The sequence below is a fragment of the Oncorhynchus masou genome, chromosome 24 (assembly GCF_036934945.1).
Source record: "Oncorhynchus masou masou isolate Uvic2021 chromosome 24, UVic_Omas_1.1, whole genome shotgun sequence".
Taxonomy (NCBI): domain Eukaryota; kingdom Metazoa; phylum Chordata; class Actinopteri; order Salmoniformes; family Salmonidae; genus Oncorhynchus; species Oncorhynchus masou.
The window spans coordinates 66,869,977-66,894,860 of NC_088235.1; positions in this window are offsets into that span (position 1 = coordinate 66,869,977).

Sequence of the window (24,884 nt, forward strand, 5' to 3'; positions counted from 1 at the left end):
GAAGGTAACCGAGTGGAGGAGAATGAGAGAGAAGAAAGTGAGGGAGGAATGTTAGAGAAGAAGACGGTGGAAGAGCAAGTGGACTGGGGGAAAGTGACATGGTGGAAGAGATGAGGGGTATGGTGGAGGAGCTGGCGGGGGAGGGGGTGGTATCTCTCCACTGCCGCCATCACCAAAGAAGAGAATGAAGAGGAGGGTGCGATTGGCCGACAGTGAGGGGGTGGGGATGGCCAAGAGAGTAATGGGGGTGGGAGAAACCTCTGGGTTGCTGCTGGTTTCCCAAGACTCTCAACTTCATTTGGGTGGTGACACACCTAACAAGACTCAGGACTGGGTACAGGAGGAGGTGGGGGTTTTTTGTTTGGGGACTCAGCCTCCCCAATTTTCTTCCAAACCAGCTGCAACACTGGGGAGGGGGAGGATTGTGGGGGTAGACCCAGGATGCAGGGCACCCCGAAGCCAAACACTATTCCTGCATCCTGGGATGGTGTGATGGAGGAAGAGGGGGATGTCGGGATTACAGATGGTGTTCTCACCGGTAGATATGGAGCAGGGGAGCATCGGGTGAGTCTCCTGTTTTTGTTTTTTTCTGTCTGGGTTTAGTATTTGAGTATATTACATGTTGTATTTTATTTTCTTCATGGAGTCTAATTTTACTTTTGTTAGTTTAAATGTAAGGGTTTAAGAGATGTTGTTAAGAGGAGGGCGGTTTTTAGTTATTTGGAGGGTGTGGGTTTTGATTTTTGTTTTTTACAGGAGGTTCACCTGAGGGATGGAGGGGATGTTAGTAGATTTAAGAGGGAGTGGGACAAGGGAGAGTCGGTTTGGGGTGTAGGGGGTGCACTCATCTGGGGTAGGGATTTTGTGTGGACACAGGGAGGTAAAAGTAGAAGATTCCTTTGTTGTAATGCAGGGGAGAGTTATAGGGGTGGATGTCACGATAAGGGAGTGTAAATTTAGATTAGTGGTGGTGTATGGGCCACAGGGGGTGGCAGACAGGAAGGAGATGGTGGACTGTCTGACGCCCCTGTGTGTTACAAATAGGAAATTAGTGATAGGGGGGATTTTAATACAGATTTAGGAAGAGGGGGGATAACAGTGCAGGCGCCATTGCTAGGCTAATGGCTTGCCATGGTCTGGTAGATGGTGGTATGCACACTACTCCGAAAATGGACGGTCCTACATGGCGTAACTCCAGGGGGTTGAGCGGAGGCTCGATTATATTTTTGTACCCAGGTCTTTGGGAAAGTTGTCTGGGCGGCTGTTGCCTGTTTTCTTTTCGGATCACGACGGGGTGCTCCTGCAGGTGGGGTCGTCGGTCTGCCTCTTTGGTAAGGGGTACTGGAAGCTAGATCGGGACGTGCTGGAGGAGCAGGCTTTTGTTGACGGGTTTTATGTTTTCTTTAGGAGGCTTGAGGGTCTCCGGTCCATGTGCGAGGGGGTGTTAGAGTGGTGGGAATTAGTTAAGGTGAGGATTAGGGCTTTTATAATAGGGTATTGCAAGAGGAAAAAAAGGGAGGAGAGGAGGGAGGTGGATCGTATCCAAAGGTTAATTGATCTCGAATACGAGGCAGGCAACCTCGGCGGGTCGTTTGACTGGGAGAGATCCTCAACCCTAAAGGCGCAGCTCAGGGAGTTGCAGGAGCGGAAGGCTCGAGTTTTCCTGGAGCGTGCGCATAGCGGCTTTCTAGAACATAATGAGACTTGTTCTGCTATGTTCTTTAAGTCGGTTAGGGCAAGACAGAGTAGGAAGGTAATGCTTGGTGTTAGGGAAGAAAATGGTAGTATAGTTAGAGAACCAGAGGATATGGTCAGGGTGACAACTGATCATTTCCAAGGTTTATTTAAGGAAAGGGAAATAGATGTAGAGCAGGGAAATGTGTTTTTAGAACACTTGTCCAGGCGGTTGCCGGAGGACATTAGAGAAGTGATGGAGGCCCAGATTTCACTAGAAGAGGTTGAGAGCGCTCTTAGGAGGATGGGAAAAGGGAAGGTGCCTGGGATGGATGGGCTGCCGGCTGAGTTTTATCTCAAGTTTTGGGGTATACTTGGACCAGTGGTCCTCGAAGTCTTGAAGGCCATCCTTGAGACGGGGGTCCCGGGGGATCAATGGCTGTTGGTGTGCTGTCACTTTTATATAAGAAGGGGAAGTAACTGACCTTGGCAACTGGCGGCCGTTGACCATGCTGTGTGTAGATTACAAGCTACTTGCAAAGGTTTTAGCAGACCGGTTGCGCACAGCCCTTCCCTACGTCGTTCATGAGGATCAGACGTGCGGGGTAGAGGGCCGCTCTATTAGATGGAACCTACAGTTAATCAGGGACTCCATCGCTTGGGTTGAAGATAGAGGACTGCCTTTTATGGTAGCAGCGCTAGATCAGGCGAAAGCCTTTGATCGCGTGAATAGATCCTTTTTATTCAGAGTGTTAGGTCGATTAGGATTTGGGGAGAAGTTTATAGGATGGATTCGTACATTATATGTCGGAGCGGGGTGCCGAGTTAGTGTAAATAGTCACTTGGGTGACGTTTTTGACCTCTCGTCTGGGGTCAGGCAGGGGTGCCCACTCTCGGCTCTCCTCTTCGTTCTGTACATGGAGCCTCTGGGGGCTGCCATTAGGGCAGACACAGGGGTGGAAGGTCTGCTGATCCCTGGAAGTGGTGGACTGCGTGTTAAGATGACGCAGTACGCCGACGACACTTCCTTGTTGTTGTGCAAGGACTCGTGCCTGACAAGGTCCCTTGCCATCTTTGGGGATTTCACTCGGCGTCGGGAGCAGTTCTGAATCATGCAAAGTCTTCCGTCAAGTTTTTCGGAAGATGGCGCGGTAGAACGGATGTGCCTGGGGGTTATCTCTCTGTAAGGGGGCCCTGAGGATTCTCGGGGTCCATTTTGAGACCTCCGGCTCTGCGACGCTAAACTGGAACATGTGTATTGCAGTGGTACAGAGGAAGCTAGCAATGTGGAAAGCTAGGTTTTTGTCTTTTATGGGCAAGGTCCTGGTCCTAAAGGTGGATGTGTTGCCGTCGCTTTTGTATTTGGCATACATCTACCCATTGCCGGTTTGTCTGAGAAGGCCTCTAGTGAAGCTTGTGTTTCAGTTTATGTGGAGTGGCAGGTATGAGTGGGTCGCCAGGGCACGTATGATCTGTCCCATCGGGGAGGGAGGTAGGGGGTACCACATTTCCCCCTCAAGCTGGACACAATTTTTGTTTCTTTCTTGTTAACGGAGCTTGCTCAGCCAGTGATACACCCGTCCGGTTACTTCCTGCGGGTGTTTTTCTCGTATCAGGCGAGAAGCATAATGGTGTGGTCTAACACGGGTCCTCGGGCGGAACAGCTGCCGTGGCACTTTGGTCATGCGGCCAAGTGGCTGCGTGCGCACCCTGAGGTTGAAGTTGCCCGAGTAGGTTTAGATCATAGGCACCTGTACGAGGAGGCCAGAAAGGCAGAGAGTCGGGCGCCTGTAGTAGGTATCTCGGAAGCGGTCTGGGAGGGAGTGCAGGTGCGGGGTCTGGACAACAGGCTCAAGGACCTGAATTGGTTGAGCCTTCATAAGCGTTTGCCGGTACGTTCCATCTTGTACCGGTTTAGTTTAGTGCAATCCCCACCTGTCCAAGATCCTCTTGTGGCAGGGAGGAGACTGTGCGTCATGTCTTTTGGGACTGTGCCTTTGCCGGAGTAGTATGGGCTAGGGCACGGGTGTTGTTAGGTTTGGTAAAGGGGATTTTGTATTGACGTGGGTCAGGTTAGAGAGGGGTGTAGGGAGAGTGAGAGGGACGGATAGGGACAGGTTTCTGCTCTGGCTTCTCATGAGTCTCTTTAAACGGGGGCTGTGGGAAGCCAGGCAGAACATGGTGAAGACAGGGAGAGATTGGGGGGTGGAAGGGATAGTGAGGAGAGTGGAAGGAGATTTGAGGGGAGGATGAAGAGGGAGGAGAGGAAGTGGGGGCAGCATGCTGCTCGGGAGAGGTGGAAGGGGGGTTTAGGGCTGGGTGTCATTTAGATTTGTAGGAGGTTAGATTAGGGACGGGGAGATAGGGAAAGGTGTTTTGTAGGGTGACGGGGAGGGAAGATGCTCCCCTGAGGTTTTGTTTGGGGTTTATGTTTAGTTTCATTTAATTAGTTTAATTAAAAATATCTTTTTGTGTATGTATGTAAATTATGATTTGTAAAGAATGAATGGTACTGATGATAATAAATTATTTTTTATAAAACCAGTCAGGCTGTAATTGGTTTCACGTTCTGTTTGTTATTTTTGTATTTATTAGTTATTCGTGTATAGTTCGTTCGTTTGTCTTCACATAATAAACATGAGTAACTTACACGCTGCATTTCGGTCCGCCGTTACAGAATCACCCACCACACTCGGACCGAGCAGCGTGTCAACAGGCAGGAGCAGCGCAAAGAGGAGCCGCGTTTTAAGGATTTCTGGACATGGGAGGAAATCCTTGACGGAAGAGGACCCTGGGCTAAACCAGAGGAGTGTAGCCGCCCAAAAGTGCAGCAGGCGAAGAGGAAACAGGAGCTAAACGACAGGCAACGACAGCTGGAGAATCAAAGGGAGGTGGAATTATTCAGTGAATGGACATGGGATTTAACGACGTGGGAAGAAATAGATAGGTGGGCGGCCGACCCAGAGAGAGTGCCGGTGCCCGCCTGGGATTCACTGGAGCAGTGCGAAGAGGGCTATAGAAGAATGGAGTTGAAAAGAAAGTCACGGCGGCGCAGAGCGAAAACCAAAAAGCAGCCCCCAAAATTTTTTTGGGGGGGGCTATCAGGGAGTATGGCTACGTCAGGTAGGAGACCTGCGCAATCTCCCTGTGCTTACCGGGGGGCTAGAGAGACCGGGCAGGCACCGTGTTATGCAATGGTGCGCACGGTGTCCCCAGTGCGGGTGCATAGCCCGGTGCGGTATATTTCAGCTCCGCGTATCGGCCGGGCTAGATTGAGCATCGAGCCAAATGCCATGAAGCCGGCTCTACGCATCTGGTCTCCAGTGCGTCACCTTGGGCCGGTTTACATGGCACCAGCCTTGCGCTCTGTGTCTCCGGTTCGCCTACATAGCCCAGTGCGGGCTATTTCTTCTCACAGCACTGGCAGGGCAACCGAGAGTATTCAACCAGGTAAGGTTGGGCAGGCTCGGTGCTCAAGAGCTCCAGTGCGCCTGCACGGTCCGGTCTATCCAGAACCACCTCCACACCCCAGCCCTCCAGTAGCAGCTCCCCGCACTAGGCTTCCTGTGCGTGTCCTCGGCCAAATACCACCAGTGCCAGCACCACGCATCAGGCCTTCAGTGCGCCTCGCCTGTTCAGCGCAGCCAGCGCTTCCTCCCTCTCCTGCGCTGTCGGAGTCTCCCGTCTGTTCAGCGGTTCTAGAGCCTTCCTCCTCTACAGCGCTGCCGGAGCCTCCTGTCTGTATAGAGCAGCCTGAGCTGTCAGTCTACATTGAGCAGCCAGAGCTGTCAGTTTGCATAGAGCAGCCTGAGCTGCTAGTCTGCATGGAGCAGCTAGTCTGCATGGAGCAGCCAGAGCTGTCAGTTTGCATAGAGCAGCCTGAGCTGCTAGTCAGCCAGACTCTTCCAGATCTGCCAGTCAGCCAGACTCTTCCAGTCAGCCAGACTCTTCCAGTCAGCCAGACTCTTCCAGATCTGCCAGTCAACCAGACTCTTCCAGATCTGCCAGTCAGCCAAGCCAGACTCTTCCAGATCCGCCAGACAGCCAGACTCTTCCAGATCTGCCAGTCAGCCAGACTCTTCCCGATCCGCCAGACAGCCAGACTCTTCCAGATCTGCCAGTCAGCCAGACTCTTCCAGTCAGCCAGACTCTTCCAGTCAGCCAGACTCTTCCAGATCTGCCAGTCAACCAGACTCTTCCAGATCTGCCAGTCAACCAGACTCTTCCAGATCTGCCAGTCAACCAGACTCTTCCAGATCTGCCAGTCAACCAGACTCTTCCAGATCTGCCAGTCAGCCAGACTCTTCCAGATCTGCCAGTCAGCCAGGATCCGCCAGTAAACCAGGATCTGCCAGATCTGCTAGTCAGCCAGGATCCGCCAGTCAGCCAGGATCTGCCAGATCTGCTAGTCAGCCAGGATCCTCCAGTCAGCCAGGATCTGCCAGATCTGCCAGTCGGCCAGGATCCGCCAGTCAGCCAGGATCCGCCAGTCAGCCAGGATCTGCCGGATTCAACTGCCTGGCTGGGCTTCATCTCAGTACTGGGCTTCTTCTCAGTGCTGGGCTGCCTCTCAGTCCTGGGCTGCCTCTCAGTGCTGAGCTGCCCCTCAGTCCCGAGCTGCCCCTCAGTCCCGAGCTGCCCATCAGTCCCGAGCTGCCCCTCAGTCCCGAGCTGCCTCAGTCCCGAGCTGCCCCTCAGTTACGAGCTGCTCCTCTGTTATGTAGGGTTCTGGGTGAGGACTATTCGGCCATGGTCGGCGGTTAGGGTGGATTATCCATGGACGCGAAGGGGAGGAACAATGTCATTTATGAAGTGGGGTCCACGTCCGGAGCCGGAACCGCCACCATGGACAGACGCCCACCCGGACCCTCCCTATGGTTTTGAGGTGCGTTCGGGAGTCCGCACCTTAGGGGGGGGGGTTCTGTCACGCCTTGGTCTTAGTATTTTGTGTTTTAGTTTATTAGTTAGTCAGACCAGGGTGTGACATGGGGTTATTATGTATTGTATTTTCGTATTGGGGTTTGTAGTGTTTGGGATTGTAGTTGATTAGGGGTGTGTGTGTGTTAAATAGGTTGGCTGCCTGAGGCGGTTCTCAATCAGAGTCAGGTGATTCTCGTTGTCGCTGATTGGGAACCGTATTTAGGTAGCCTGGTTTTCGCCTTGTATTTCGTGGGTGATTGTTCCTGTCTCTGTGTAGTGTGCACCAGTCAGGCTGTAATTGGTTTCACGTTCTGTTTGTTATTTTTGTATTTATTAGTTATTCGTGTATAGTTTGTTCGTTTGTCTTCACATAATAAACATGAGTAACTTACACGCTGCATTTCGGTCCGACTCTCTTTCAACTAAAGAAGAACGCCGTTACAACAACAAAAATAATGTGGTTTTCTCACTTCAGTACCTTACGTTTATTTATTGCCTTTGTACAAGTATGTGGTACATTTTCACAGGTCTTAGCACAAAACTCAAAACAGATCATCAAAAAGCCAGTTGTTGAAAAATTCTAAGCACATCCTCAATTGACTATGTACAACACACAAAATCATAGTTACTTTTCCACTGAACTTAATCAGTGTTTCATCTAGGAATACACATTTCACACTGCAGTGCATTTTCATATGAAGTAATTGCCTTTCACAATGCCATGCTCACATTACTTTTTCGACTGCTCTTAATTGATGTTCACTTAAACTTTTGGTAAATCTGACAACTACATAATGAAAATGTATGTCTGTAAAGTACACTGAAGAAATATATAAACGAAACATGCAATTTTTTTTACTGAGTTACAGTTCTTATAAGGAAATCAGTCAATTGAAATACATGATTTAGGCCCTAATCTATGGATTTCACATATGCATCTGCTGGTCACAGACACCTGAAAAAAAAGGTAGGGGAGTGGATCAGAAAATCAGTCAGTATCTGGTGTGACCACCATTTGCCTCATGCAGCGCGACACATCTCCTTCGCATTGGGAGTTGATCAGGCTGTTGATTGTGGCCTGTGGAATGTTGTCAATGGCTGTGCGAAGTTACTGGATATTGGTGGGAACTGGAACACGCCGTTGTACGTGTCGATCCAGAGCATCCCAAACATGCTCAGTGGGTGACATGTCTAGTGAGTATACAGGCCATGGAAGAACTGGGATATTTTCAGCCTCCAGGAATTGTGTACAGATCCTTGTGACATGTAGCCATGCATTATAATGCTGAAACATGAGGTGATGGTGAAAGACGAATGGCACGGTGCATTCAAATTGCCATCTATAAAATGCAATTGTGTTCGCTGTCTGTAGCTTATGCCTGCCCAAACCATAACTCCACCGCCACCTACCCGGTACAATTGAAACCCGGGATTCATCCGTGAAGAGCGCACTTCTCCAGTGAGCCAGTGGCCATTGAAAGTGAGCATTTGCCCAGTCAGGTCAAGACACTGGTGAGGGCAACAAGCATGCAGATGAGCTTCCCTGAGGTGGTTTCAGATTGTTTGAGCAGAAATTCTTTGGTTGTACAAACCCACAGTTGAAACCCTGTGGTGAAGAAGTCGGATGTGGAGGTCCTGGGCTGGTGTTGTTACAAATGGTCTACGGTTGTGAGGCCGGTTGGATGTACTGCCAAATCCTCTATAATGACATTGGAGGCGGATTATGGTAGAGAAATTGTCATTCAGGCAACAGCTCTGGTAGACATTCCTGCAGTCAGCATGCCAATTGCACGCTTACTCAAAACTTGAGACATCTATGGCAATATGTTATGTGACAAAACTGCACCTACGGTGGCTTTTTTTAGAGTGGATTATCTTGCCAATGGAGAAATGCTCACTCACAGGAATTTAAACAAATTTGTACACAAAATTTGAGAGAAATAAGCTTTTTGTGCGTATGGAACATTTCTGCGATCTTTTATTTCAGATCATGAAACATGAGAGCAAAACTTTGCGTATTGCGTTTACATTTTTGTTCAGTGTAGAAACATAAAAAGTATGAATTTATACTCTATATTACTTCACAATATGTTTTTGACAATTCTGATATTGACAAGATCAGAAATGTACTGTGTGTAACAAATCTATATCAAAGTTTATTGGTTGGGTACACAGATTAGCCAATGTTGCAGCAGGTGCAGCGAAATGCTTGTTTCCAAAATAAGAAAGAAATGTATCCCCTATACAGTAAACATATATCGAAAATTAAGTTGATGCATTACAAAAATGTATTGGCCAATACAGTATTGTATAGCTGTTATAAACTCAGCAAAAAAAGAAATGTCCCCTTTTCTCTTGTCTTTCAAAGACAATTCGTAAAAATCCAAATAACTTCACAGATATTCATTGTCTAGTTGCTTGGCTCAGTGTTCTGTCACTCATGGGGACACTACGTCACCTCCAAATCTACAGGGGGAGCTAGGCAGTTCAATCCCCCTTGAGTGCTGCCATAGATTTACATTAGAAGTGCCCGTACAACAAGACTCAAGGTAATTTGTCACAGATAATATTACATCAAATCATTTAAACCTATTGTAGTGTTGATTGGACTGATCATGTCAACATCTTTTCATAATCTTAAATAGCAAGTTACTAGACAAGCACTCATCATCATTAATATTGTTGACAATCTACTGACAAATCCTTTTCAATCCTTGTCACATGAAGAGAAAATATGGATAAAGGTATTGGTGCTCATCGGACATTGGACATGAACATGACACAACAAGTCGGAAATCACAAATTCGACCATGAGTGGTTTGTAAGGAATCAATGGCTAACAATCACTTTTTTGCTTCCCCTGGGTGCTATTTCGGTGGAGAGGGTGTGTGGTCCAAGTCTGGGTTTACAGATGTAAAACATCTATCTGAAAGGGAGAAAGGGAGACACATTAACACACAGACCCAACACCCTGGGCCAGAAAAGGTTGAATACATTGGCCATGCTGTCAATCCAGCATAATTTCTGCCACATCAACTGGAAACTTGGAACTGTGAAATTTCAGATTTCAATGAATTCAAGACAACTGGGAACTTGGGGAAAAAAAGGGAAAGAATGTTTTCAAAGGTAATCCAACTCTGAATTCCAAGTTGGAAACTCAGACCTCTTTCTAGAGCTCCAACCTGAAGATCACTGACATCATAATTCAACCTTGTTTTTTTACAGAGTTCCCAGTTGTCGTGAAAGCACCATAAATCCAGAGAACGCCAGACCTTGAAGAGTCCAAAATTATGTCTTGAATATTGCTGCATAAATTATGTAATATGCCAGGGAGATATAATGTATATAGTAGCTAAGAAAGTAATACTATGTGTACGTATTGTAGTATGCTGTTAGTAGCCCATGTGTCTCACCCTAAGAATTTGACCCCTCTCCCCCTCAGAACTTAGCCTATTGTATTGACTTGGTGGTGCACATGTAGCCTATAGCCTGTTTTAGAGAAATGCCATCATCGAATATTGTAAGAGCTTTCATTGTTTGCTTATATGTGACCAGATTCAGGAAACTTGGCGTATGTCGCAAGTCATGATTTCACAGGAAAGCTGTTTGAACGTAACATTTTATTTAATCAAAATTAAGTTTTGGGCGGAAATGCCTTCTCGAACATGTGAACTTTCATGTGACTTAATATCAAATGTGTATGCCATCTGTAAATAGGAAGAAAATTGTTAAATTACGAGCCTAGTTGGTTTAGTTGAGTTATTAATACTTATTTCCAAGTGAAAAAGGTCTTAGGGACATGTATATAGTTTTCATGTGCACTTAAAATAGTAGGTAGCCTTTTCTTTAAATTATTATTTTGTATTTAATTTCTCATAATAGTTCCTGATTACACTAAAGAGGGTATTTAGTCTCTCTTACTACAGAGAATCCTTGGTTTGGTCTTGAACATAATTTTCTGTTGAGTTGAAATTCAAAAGAGTTTATGGATGGAATAAGCTATTTTCACTTTAAGTTGACTTAAATGGTGCAGATTTCGATTCCTTATTGCTTCCGTTCACTGCTCCTACGTTTTTGACTCATCCTACAGTTTATACTTTTATATAATCTTTGTTGTTTTGTCTTTGTCTATAGTTTCTCTTAATGCTAGGGTTATGAAACAATGTGAAGCGCAAGGCCTTATTTTTATTTGCTAAACAATTTCAAACAGATTATTGCTTTTTCGGTCTCACTCAATTTTGGCTGATGCCAATTTATGGAGGTCGCAGTGGGGCAATGATATTTGGCTTTCCCGTGGATCTGAACACTCTGCTGGTGTCACTGCAATACAAAATACCTTTGGTGGTAATATTCTACACTCGGAATGTGACCCCTTTGTTCACTTTATTTGTCTTTTGATCAGTTACAATGACATTACGCTCATTACCGTAAACTTATACAGCTACAACACCAAACATGAGAAGTTGCTTGAATCTATAGAAAAACATATACTTCATTGGTTATCTAAATTTCCGAATTCATTATTATTGATAGAAGGGGACTTTAACATTACTATAGATAATTCAACTGATAGATGGCACACAGGTAGGCCAACCAATCAGAATTTGGGTTTAATACTTTTTATGGAAAAGTTTGATCTCACAGATCTTATGGAGAGAGAGGTTTCCGGCCGACAGATCATTCACTTGGAGTAACAAAACAGGTTCTAGACAGTCCCGAATAGATTTTTGGCTTATATCCAAATGTATTGATAGTGAGTGTGTTACTACAGATATTTGTACCGTAATTTCCGGACTATAACCCGCTACTTTATTCCCACGCTTTGAACCTCGCGGTTTATACAATGACGCGGCTTTTTTGGATTTTTCCCGCTTTCACAAGATTCATGCCGCCAAAAAACTGAGCACAGTCACATAATGTGACGTAAATCGAGCGCGCTCAAACTTCCCATCATTCTGATTACGGTAGTCATTTTGTCACCCTCATCATGGCAAAGACACGGAGAAATGCATATGATGCAGCTTTCAAGTTGAAGGCGATCGATCTGGCTGTTGGAATAGGAAATAGAGCTGCTGCACGGGAGCTTGGTCTTAATGAGTAATGATAAGACGTTGGAAACAGCAGCGTGAGGAACTGACTCAGTGCAAAAAGACAACAAAAGCTTTCAGAGGGAGGAAAAGCAGATGGCCCAAAGTATTTGCAGCCACTCGACATCAGTGTAAATCGTGCATTTAAGGTGGCGCTCCGTGTTCAGTGGGAGGCTTGGATGACAAGTGGGGAGAAATCCTTCACTAAAACGGGCGGCATGCGAAGAGCAACTTATGGTCAAGTCTGCCAGTGGGTCCTGACAGTGTGGAGCATTGTCAAAAAATCCACTATCATCAACGGGTTTTGAAAGGCTGGACTGCTGCGTGTTGAAGAGGGCAGCATGAGCTCAGCGGGGAATTTGCCTCCGGATGAAAGTGACGAGAGCGACAATGAAAACGATCTAACATCGGATGAAGCAATTCTGAGGCTATGCAACTCCGACACCGAAGGAGATGACTTCAGTGGTTTCAGTGCACAGGAGGAGGAAGATAGTGACCAATGACTTTCTTGGTAGGCTACTGTTTACTGCTATTTTTTTATTTTTGTTACAAGCCGTGTTTCGTTAAAGCCTATTTCGCCTAGTAGTTAGAGCGTTGGACTAGTAACCGGAAGGTTGCAAAGTTCAAATCCCCGAGCTGACAAGGTACAAATCTGTTGTTCTGCCCCTGAACAGGCAGTTAACCCACTGTTCCTAGACCGTCATTGAAAATAAGAATTTGTTCTTAACTGACTTGCCTAGTTAAATAAAGGTAAAAAATTTAAAAATTACAAGCCGTGTTTTGTTTAAAAGCCTGTTTATTTTTGTTACAAGCCGTGTTTCGTTTAAAGGCTGTGTAAAGTTAATTTTTTTCAATGTATCGGTAGGCACCTGCGGCTTATAGACATGTGCAGCTTATTTATGTACAAAATACATATTTTTTAATAATTCAGTGGGTGCGGCTTATATTCAGGTGAGCTTAATAGTCCAGAAATTACGGTACTACTCCCCTCACAGACCATAGGGTCATTTACATTGATGTCAAAATATTGAACCCTGATACTAACCTTGGTAGAGCATCCTACTGGGAGCTGAATTAGCTTGTTATTAAATAATGATATAGTTAAGTTTGAGGTTAAAGTTCTGCTTTTACACTTTTGGGAAAGGGCTTGTGAACAAAAATCGTATTGCAAGAACTGGGAGCTCTTTAAATTTGAGGTGTCCAAATACCCTAGAAAATATGGTAGTAATTTTTCTAAGACCACAAGAGCTGAGGAGGAAAATGTGATCATTAAGATAATTTCCCTTTCTCAGAGGTCCCCAGCCGGCGTCTCGGGGGAGGAGAAGATGGAACTGATTGAGTTACAAAATTAACTGAATAATATATATAGATTAAAAGCAGAATGAGCCTTTATTAGATCTAGGAAAAAATGGATTGAGGAGGGAGAACAGAATTCATCCTATTTCTTTAGACTTGAGAAATTTCACTCTACAAATAACACTATCCATAAGTTAAACATTGATGTTGTTATTACAGATGACCAAAAATTCATCACTAAATAGTGTGGCGATTTTTACAGGACATTGTATAGCTCTACGTACTGTCAGGAATCCACAGATATGTTTTTTTTAACTCACTGAATAATGCTAATTCTGTCAGTAATATAGAATCTAAACAGTGTGATGAACCCTTCAAAGTTGAAGAGATTATAGAATCTACCAAACATCTAAAGAACAATAAATCACCAGGTGTTGATGGAATTACATCGGAATTTTACAAATGATTTTCTGAACAAGTAGCTCCCTTCCTATTTGAAGTAATTTTAGATAGTATTAAAAACAATATTCTCCCTCCTACAATGATAACACTGATACACTGATAATAACACTGATACCTAAGCCTAAAAAATAAGCGTCCAGTTTGTCTTCTTAATAATGACTATAAGATATTAGCCTTACTATTTGCAAAAAGAAAAAAATACAGTGCCTTGCGAAAGTATTCGGTCCCCTTGAACTTTACGACCTTTTGCCACATTTCAGGCTTCAAACATAAAGATATAAAACTGTATTTTTTTGTGAAGAATCAACAACAAGTGGGACACAATCATGAAGTGGAACAACATTTATTGGATATTTCAAACTTTTTTAACAAATCAAAAACTGAAAAATTGGGCGTGCAAAATTATTCAGCCCCTTTACTGAAGGCACTGTATGTATCAATATATATGACCATATATATGACCATGACAGTTTTACAATCCAGGATGACTACAAGCAGGTTAGTCACCTCAACTTGCACAATTTCCATGTTATTTATTATAATATTTAGTTGTGGTTTAGGGTGTAGTGAATGATTTGTTCCAAATACAATGTTTTTAGTTTTAGAAATATTTAGGACTAACTTATTCGTGCCACCCACTCTGAAACTAACCTCAACTCTTTAAGTGTTTCAGTCGCTCTGGTAGCTGACATATATAGTGTTTAGTCAACTGCATACATATACACACTGGCTTTACTCATTAGTAAAGATTGAAAAAATGTATGGGCCTTGACAGTTGCCCTGGAGAATTCCTGATTCTACCTGGATTATGTTGGAGAGGCTTCCATTCAATAACACCCTCTGAGTTCTGTTAGACAGTTACATCTTTATCCACAATATAGCAGGTGGTGTGAAACCATAACATATTAGATTTTCCAGCAGCAGACTATGATCGATAATGTCAAAAGCTGCACTGAAGTCAAACAAAACAGCCCCCACAATCTTTTTATCATCAATTTCTCTCAGCCAATCATCATCTGTAATTTTTTTAAGTGCTTGTTGAATGTCCTTCCCTATAAGCATTCTGAAAGTTTGTTGTCAATTTGTTTACTGTAAAATAGCATTGTATCTGGTCAAACACAATGTTTTGGGGCTTTACTGTTCTTGGGTAGCAGAATAACTTTTGCTTCCCTCCAAGCATGGGGGCATACACTTTCAAATAGCCTTAAATTGTCCCCAGTAAGTATCCTCAGTCATTTTACTTCCAAGTTGTCAGACCCCGGTGGCTTGTCATTGTAGATAGACAACAACAAAGAAATGTCACCTCTTCTACACTCACATTACGGAATTCAAAATTACAATGCTTGTCTTTCATGATTTGGTCAGATATACCTGGATGTGTAATGTCAGCGTTTGTTGCTGGCATGTCATGCCTAAGTTCGCTAATCTTGCCAATGAAAAAAACATTAAAGTAGTTGGCAATATCAGTTGTTTTTGTGATGAATGAGCCATCTGATTCAAAAAATTGTATTTAAGGTGTTCCAAAGCTTTTTACTATCGTTGTCATTTATCTTGTTTCATAGTGGAGTTTCTTCTTCTTTTTATATTCAGTTTAGTCACATGATCACTCAATATACAATACTTTTTCCATTCGATTGTGCAGCCAGACGTATTTGCCATTCTTTTTGCCTCATCTCATTGAGTCCTGTGTGGCTCAGTCGGTAGAGCATGGCGCTTGCAACGCCAAGCGTCGTGGGTTCGTTTCCCACTGGGGCCACCCATATGTAAAAGTAGTGGCCCCAGCCGACTTGTAAGTCGCTTTGGACAAAAGCGTCTGCTAAATGGGATATATTATATATTATCCCTCTCAACCATATAATTTTCAATTCCTCATCAATCCACAGGGATTTAACAGTTTTTAGTCATTTTCATAATTGTTTCATGCTTATTAGTAACTGGAATAAGCAATAAATGTGTCAAGTGCAGTTTCTGTTTGCTACTCAAAAACAAACAGAGGATTTACCAAAAACTCAAACAAAGAATAAAAACAATGCAACCGTCTTTTGCACTAAGTACACCAAGGGTTCTGATTAAATGAAAGCAATCCTGACAAAGCACTGGCATATTCTGCAATCAGACAAAAACATTTTTTTTTTAATAAATACATTTAAAACATTTAAAAATTGCACACCTGTTCAAGGAACCCCACTGGTTGTCTATAAGCGTGGTCGCAGTATTGGAGGTAGTTTGGTGAGATGACATGCCCCCTGAGCCCACTCAGGCACTCTTGACACCTATCCCAAATGGGAACTACAAATGTGGCTCATGCGCACAGTGCAACAGCACTATAAAAACATCCTTCTTCAGACACCCACATACAGTTCGAAAAATCCATGTTAGGGGTATCATCTCATGCAAGACCAAGGAAGTAATCTATCTCATCACCTGTTCATGTGGAAAAGCCTACTTAGGACAAATTAAAAGACAATTAAATCAATGCATAGCTGAACACCGCATCTCCATCAGGTGTAAGAACATTAACTGTGCAGTAGCAACTCACTTTGTTTACGCTAACCATCCAATCTCCTCCCTCAAATATACAGGCATTGAGCATGTTGCTCTACCAAGGAGAGGAGGTAACATCGAGATCCTACGACTACAAAGGGAGGCTTACTGGATATCCTATCTAAAAACATTCACCTAATAATCCCCAGTTTACAATTGGCTCATTCATCCCCCTCCTCTCCCTTGTAACTATTCCCCAGGTCGTTGCTGCAAATGAGAACGTGTCAACTTACCTGGTAAAATTACAGATAAATTAAATTAAATTAAACATAGTGGTCTGAATATTTACTTTGATCTCAGGCCCTTTTTATGAACAATTCTTTATTTTATGAACAAATCTTATGTTCTCTCTACAGCTTATTAGCGTACACCCTGTTGATGATGCTCATTATACATTAAGGTTGAACCAAAAGATTACAATTAACAAATATGAAATGAAATATGAAACAATTAAATATGTGAAATTTAATTAAACAAATATTTATGTTGATGCTAATATGATGTACAATATTCAATGATGTTTCTATATTTTTTATTTTTTTTATTTCACCTTTATTTAACCAGGTAGGCAAGTTGAGAACAAGTTCTCATTTACAATTGCGACCTGGCCAGGATAAAGCAGAGCAGTTCGACACATACAACGACACAGAGTTACACATGGAGTAAAACAAACATACAGTCAATAATACAGTATAAACAAGTCTATATACGATGTGAGCAAATGAGGTGAGATAAGGGAGGTAAAGGCAAAAAAAGGCCATGGTGGCAAAGTAAAAACAATATAGCAAGTAAAACACTGGAATGGTAGATTTGCAATGGAAGAATGTGCAAAGTAGAAATAAAAATAATGGGGTGCAAAGGAGCAAAATAAATAAATAAATTAAATACGGTAGGGAAAAAGGTAGTTGTTTGGGCTAAAATATAGGTGGGCTATGTACAGGTGCAGTAATCTGTGAGCTGCTCTGAAAGTTGGTGCTTAAAGCAAGTGAGGGAGATAAGTGTTTCCAGTTTCAGTGCTTTTTGTAGTTCGTTCCAGTCATTGGCAGCAGAGAACTGGAAGGAGAGAATTGGTTTTGGGGGTGACCAGAGAGATATACCTGCTGGAGCGTGTGCTACAGGTGGGAGATGCTATGGTGAACAGCGAGCTGAGATAAGAGGGGACTTTACCTAGCAGGGTCTTGTAGATTACATGGAGCCAGTGGGATTGGCTGATTGTCTATTCAGATAGCAGCCGATAAGACAGCTATTGGCTAGCAGGCCGCAGATGGGTGCCCAGGCAACGTCGCGACGGAGGAGCCAGCCGGATAACTCCTTCGGGTAGATAACGTCGGCAGTCCAGCCGTGAAGGCCCGGTGGGGCTCCGCATAGGCAGCAAAACGGGTCCGGATAGGTGACAGCAGCCCAGGAGTGATTGATGGAACTCCTCAGCTGGCCGCTCCGGAACAACTGATGTTTGCTCCGGAATCGATGAAAGCTATAATTATTAACTAGCTTCTGATTAGCTTCTGGATTAGCTCCTGGCTAGCTCCTGGCTAGCTCCTGGCTAGCTTCTGACTAGCTTCTTGGAGTTTCTGGCTAGCTTCTTGGAGGATTACAGATTTGAGGTAAATAATACTTTTTTCTAAATATAAATTGGTGAGGCGGGTTGCAGGAGAGTGTTTTGAAGATGAGTTTATGGAAAATTAAAAAAAAATATATATATAATAATAAATGTATGAAAAAAGTTGTAAATATATATATATATACGGGACACGACAAGACGAGGACAAAAGGCGTCTGAACTGCTATGCCATCTTGGATCACTCATGTACACTACTACATGCCTATATCTGTCAATGTCAATAAAATAACAGCCTGGGTGTGCACAAGCTCATGTTTTTTAAGATTTACACAGAATCATAACAAAACTTATTGTATGACCTCTTATAGACTATATTAGACCCAGCCTTTGGAACTTTGATTTTCTTAGATATGGCTACTACTGTATATTATGATCACTACATCCAATGGATCTGGATACTGCTTTTAAGCAAATTTCTGCAGCATTAGTAAAGACATAATTAATTCATGTTGATGATTTCATTCCTGTGCTGTTTGTAACTACCCTGATCAGTTGACTGATAACCTAAACCAGGCTGCAGGCACTGGTTACAGTTTGAAGCTTTTTCTTGAGCGGGCAGCTTGATGAAAGCCATTTGATATTTAAATCACCCAGAAAATATACCTCTAACACATGCTATCCAAATACTGACTGTTAGCACTTGGTGGTCTATAGCAGCTTCCCACCAGAATGGGCTTTAGGTGAGGCAGATGAATCTGTAGCCATATAACTTCAACAGTATTGAACATTAGATCCTCTTTAATCTTTACAGGAATGTGTTTCTGAAAATTAACAACAACACCTCCACCATTGGCATTTCTATATTTTCTGCAAACGTCATAACCTTGTATTGCTACCACTGTATCATCAAATGTATAATCTAAGTGAGTTTCAGAGATAGTCAGAATATGAATGTCATCTGTTACTAGCAAATTATTTATATCACAAACCTTGTTTCTTAAGCTACATATGTTAACGTGGGCTATTTTGAGCACTTTTCTTCTGGGATGCTTACTTGTTTTTATTGCTTTACTGGGAAGCTTAGAAGAAGTAGATATGCTCATGTCATTTATATTAGAGCAGGGTGAGCTGCACACAGTGGACTTCCTCCTAGAGCACACCAGCTCAGTGCTAACAGTATAAATCTGGTTCTTAGGCACATGTTTACTGCATACATTAGCTGTAGGATCAGCAGTGGCATTCAGGGCAGTTAGAGGGACATACATTAGGTCACTTAGATTGTGTCTACCAACGCCCCTGGTCTAATGTACATTTGCTGAAGCATTATGACAACTGTGTCTCAATGGTAGAGATTAGCTGAGCTGGACTTGGGTCATTGATAAGTCATTGTCTCATGTATCTATATCATGCTGAAACAATCCACCCTTAGGATTATTCAGCATGTCAACAACCATTTAGACAGTAACATCTATTACCCCCAATAACTATTTTGCCGTATCCACTATAACCTTCAGCATTTCTGCTTTCCAAAACCTGAGCCGTGTTGATAACTTTATTCACTATCAAAGTGTGCTTTGAAACAGCACATTCATGATCGCAAGATTTCTAAACAGGTCTCAAAACCATGCCAGGACCAGCAGAAAACCCAGTTCTGTCTTCCAGCCTCTGCATATGATACACCATGACTGATTCTATATATCTGAGCCTCTCTCTGCATTTGGCATCCACCAAATGCTGCGCTATGTCTACCCCCAAACTGTTTGCAGCATCACAAGTCCAGTCCTCTTTGGCAAGCCCCCGCGCATCTCAGTGATCTTCAGGTTGGAAAGTTGGTGCTTTAGAATGAAAGATGGAATTCCAAGTTGGATGACCATTCTAAACACATTTTCCCAGTTTTCCCAGTCGGATCTCTCTAAAAAAACACTCCACTTCGAAACAGCTATGGACTGGAAGTAAAAAAAATTGTAGCATGTTATGAGAACTTACGCAGCAAGTTAGGAGAATTAATGTAGCAGGTTAGGATAATTAGGTTAAGGTTAGGAAAAGGGTTAGGGTTACAAAAATGCTGTCCTAACCTGCTACGAAAAGTCCCTTCTGGTCATAGCTGTATCGAAATGGCGTGTTTTAGGGAGTCCCCTCCCAATACACTCTTCTAATCTCCTCTCCTCCCCCTCTAATCAGCAGCACCTTAAAAACAGGAATGCATTAATAACAATAAGTGCAGGGCATAGGCCTTTGCCTGACAACTCTATCATTCACTACACATTTCAGTCTGAGACTGCCATCATTGAAGTCGTTTGTGGTGACGTCAAAATGATGAGTGTTGTACAAAACAAAGTAATCAGTGATTGGATCATCTCCAACCAATCAGAGTATCAAAGCTAATGACACATTTTCAAACTGCCACTTTACCCAAGTGTTCTGGCTCTGGCCCACCCCATCGGTTTCTGGGACCAATCAGAACGACTGAGAGTTGTGCTCCTCTCTCTGCTCTGCAGATAGACAACCTCATAGGCATCAAAAACAGTCCATCTTGAGTGAGTCATGTTTATAAGATATTAATTTATCTGTTTCACACCACAAGTTCATATCAATGAGGCGAAAAAGCAATAAGTGTCTCGCATGATTTGATAAGGAAGAGCATGACAAACTGTAACCTTGTGTCGACGTTTGGTTCGTAACAGATGGTAATGTAACATTTTCACCCCATGTTAACACCACACACAAACATCATATTCCTCAATGCCTTGACTGACTGTACCAGCTGCACAGAGACGGTTTATTATCAATATATTTTCTGAGGTTTGAGATATGGGTGTGTTAGATTTGAGGTTCAGGTCAAGTTTTAAGTTCCTCGGCATACACATCACAGACAAACTGAATTGGTCCACACAGACAGCATCGTGAAGAAGGCGCAGCAGCGCCTCTTCAACCTCAGGAGGCTGAAGAAATTTGGCTTGTCACCAAAAGCACTCACAAACTTCTACAGATGCACAATCGAGAGCATCCTGGCGGGCTGTATCACCGCCTGGTACGGCAACTGCTCCGCCCACAACCGTAAGGCTCTCCAGAGGGTAGTGAGGTCTGCACAACGCATCACTGGGGGCAAACTACCTGCCCTCCAGGACACCTACACCACCCGATGTTACAGGAAGGCCATAAGGATCATCAAGGACAACAACCACCTGAGCCACTGCCTGTTCACCCCGCTATCATCCAGAAGGCGAGGTCAGGTGCATCAAAGCTGGGACCGAGAGACTGAAAAACAGCTTCTATCTCAAGGCCATCAGACTGTTAAACAGCAACCACTAACATTGAGTGGCTGCTGCCAACACACTGACTCAACTCCAGCCACTTTAATAATGGGAATTGATGGGAAATGATGTAAAATATATCACTAGCCACTTTAAACAATGCTACCTAATATAATGTTTACATACCCTACATTATTCATCTCATATGTATACGTATATACTGTACTCTATATCATCCACTGCATCTTTATGTAATACATGTATCACTAGCCACTTTAACTATGCCACTTTGTTTACATACTCATCTCATATGTATATACTGTACTCGATACCATCTACTGTATCCTACTGTATCTTGCTCTGTACCATCACTCATTCATATATCTTTATGTACATATTCTTTATCCCCTTACACTTGTGTATAAGACAGTAGTTTTGGAATTGTTAGTTAGATTACTTGTTGGTTATTACTGCATTGTCAGAACTAGAAGCACAAGCATTTCGCTACACTCGCATTAACATCTGCTAACCATGTGTATGTGACAAATAAAATTTGATTTGATTTGAACCATGTGCTGTAAAGTGATCCATGGGTGGTAGTCAAGGCTGATTAGTGGAAGAGAGGTGAAATGAGAGGTGAAATTATCCCAATAGTGTCACAATAGTGTGTCTCGTGCAATAACACAATGCTCTGAGGACTGATATGCAGGCAGACAGACACAGACCGAGAGAGAGAGAGACAGACCGAGAGAGAGACAGACAGACCGAGAGAGACAGACCAAGAGAGAGAGCTGTAACAGTAGTGTACACACAGGAATTGTGTTGACTCACACACACACACACATCATTCTCCTTTTTTTGTTTCACCCTTTATTTTGCGTTTATTGTTTTTCCATCACCACTATGAAAATTTCCCTAAAGGTTAACATATTTCAATTATGCTTTGATAGTGATTAGTAGTCCATTTACTACTGATTACTGTGAAGTTGAGGGAGCAATAAGTACTCAACACATACCATGATTGAGTGAACCATTTCACTCAGACATACCCCAACAATTAGATTCCTATGGCTAGGGGAAATTGCTTGATGTACATAACTTTTGTGGTGTTTAAAACAATATAATTATATTTCTATGGTTGGTTCCAACTTCTATGATAGGAAGGGTAGGCTGGTAGCTGTTTAGGAAGATGGTGATTTTAGCTCTATGGGGATTGACTGACTCTCATGCATGTATCCCCTGACTCTGAGAATTAATTTGATCAATTTGGTCTTTGTTTTTGCTATTCAATCTATTTTGCTGTTGATTTTTATGAATAGATTTTTTCAAAATAATAAATTGTTTCATTCCAGTCTTCCCACTGGGCACTCACTGGTTGAATCAACATTGTGTCCACATCATTTCAATGAAATTACATTGAACCAACATGGAAAGAAGTTCAATTCACGTCTGTGCCTAGTAGGTTTGTCTTTGTGATGTCATTTATGTTTTATGTTTAGATTTAACAATATGGATATAGGCACACAAAGTGAACAAGAAGCAGGAGCAGCAACACCACCATTCATCATCTTCATCATCATCACTACCATAATTTGTATCATTAACATCCTATCTTTCATCATCATCACCATACCTCAAACATTTCTGCCACAGATAGAGCTCATCGCTTATGATAAACAATAATGTTTTCTCTCTCAATTAGATAAGAATAGCTTCTACCATGTTTTGTCATCTTCAGTCGCATGAGGGATATCACGTGGTTTATTCTACCATCTCACTAGCTGCAAGCCTGGCTATTGATTCCGGTTTAACGGACTGATTGTTGGTTATTTCCAACAACATTCCGTGGAAGAAAACTAGCGGTGTGGGGTAAGACTATACATTTGTTTTTATAAATAGTCTATTTATGAGCAGTACATTGCCATCATTATTATCTTAATTCTTATGAATTATAGTAGTCTGATTCCCGACAATTAAATAGGCATGCAATGTAAAATAAAGTAAGCAGGAAATAAGAAATGGCGATATAGATACAGAAATGGCTCATCTCTCATCAATGCGCACGAAAGGCACTCTGCAAAAACCGTTACATCTTTCCGAATCAAGCGTGTAATATTGGTTATATATTTTGTTCGCACAGCCCTATACAAATTCACACTTTCTATCGCTATAAGCAAACCAATTACTATATTGTATTTTCAACCAAGTTATTTGTTCACCTGACACAAGATGTGTTATAGAGAATGAAGCATCTATATCAGGCATTACATATAGTCTACTCTGGAGACAGGGAAGAGGTAGAGGGGGAGTCAGAGAAGTAGAGCGTTAGAGAAAGCCAGAGAGAGCATCCTCTGTGTTGGTAGAGAGAGGCATGGAGCGTCCTGTGTTGTTGCCTGTTCTGTTTATAACTGACCTACTTTAACCCATATGGAGCACTATAGGGAATAGGGTGCCATTTGGGATGCACTGTCTTTGTCCTTCGTTCAACATCTCAGCTGCTGTTCCTCTATCCATGTCATTGCATGGGGGGAGAGTGGACCAGTGACGTCATTTTAATATCTCTACATTGATATCTATGGAAGGGTGAACTGTATTGTATTTATCCTTTATACCTGTAGATGATCATTGAAATAAAAACATATATTTAAAAAAAAATACCTACCCCAAGACAGCAACAACTTGGCATACTCAATGAAAAGGGGGGACTAGCGATGTGAGCAGGCTGTACATCAAGGCTTCATCTCAATAGTCTAAAGTGGCCTCCTCTCTGTGCCTCCATTCCTTCAACTGTGCTGATATAAAATAACTTGACAAGTGGAAGCAAAGGAAGCCACTGTAGCCTATTGAGATTAGGATTGCAAAGGGAGGGTATATTACTAGAAACTACCAGTAAACTACCAGTATTTTGGTATCTTTCAAGAATTGTACGCAATCTATCACAAGACATTTAGTGGCCCTTTTTGGTGCTTCAGATTATCACAGGCGGCTGTAATTATCTCTGGCCCTCTCTCTGACATTATCACATGTAATATACAAAATATGAAATCATTAAATAAGATGAGAAAAAAAGAGAATGACAAAGCTGTAAAACATTATCCTAAATATAAACCCATCAACTTAGTTAATACCAATGGTGTTTAATATTTGTGTTTCAGCATGAAATATCCTTGATATATTTTTTACACACTTTTACTTATTTTACTCTGTCAATATGTATTTGTTGTCAATGTTTTTGGCATCACACTGGTGGCAGTTGGGGAAAAGTCCATAGTTAGACGAGTTGCAGAGGTAATTGAAAATAATGTCATTGTTGATTATACCAAAATTGCGATAGATTGCCATATATCTTCTTTAATTACCAAAATTACTGAAGATTCTGGTAACTTTAGTAAATTACGTTAGCTTTGCAAGCCTAATTGAGATAGAGAAGAGGAAGACACTGTAGACAATTTAGAAGGAGGAGTGGAGAGGAAGTTATTGTAGACTATTGAGATGGAGGATGACGAAGAGGTGAGGAAGCCACTGAAGACGAGTGGGATTAATCCACTGTAGACTATTGAGATGAAGTAAAGGACAAGAGAGAATGCCACTGTATTGAGATGGAGGAGAGGAAGCCGCTGTATGGAGATTAACCCCATTATGTCTTGTACTGTTGTTTCCAGACAGATAGGCGTCTAGTGATGGAGCAGCGGCTGGTGGCTACGTGCTGGTTGTGTCTCCTGCTCTTTGCCTTGCTGTGTGAGCCTGTCCTGTCCAAGGGCGGCCGCGGGGGGGGCAGGGGTTCATCTCGGGGCTCGTCTCGTAGCAGTGGCCGTTTCCGAATAAGAACCCATTCAACAAAGGCCTGGTTCAAGACCATGCCTGGGCGCTCATCCCCAGTGCGTGTTGCTAGCGCGGCGGCTGCTGGTGCAGCAGTTGCATTAACAGCTGATAGGTTGTACCACTCAGCCTACCGGTGCAGTCATGTCAACTCAGATTATGATGGGGAGGATTACAACAGGACCGTTTGCTACATGACCAGAGTGTCAGGATCCTATCAGAACCAACCGTCACTCTCATACATCTCTGTCATCATCGTCGCTTCTG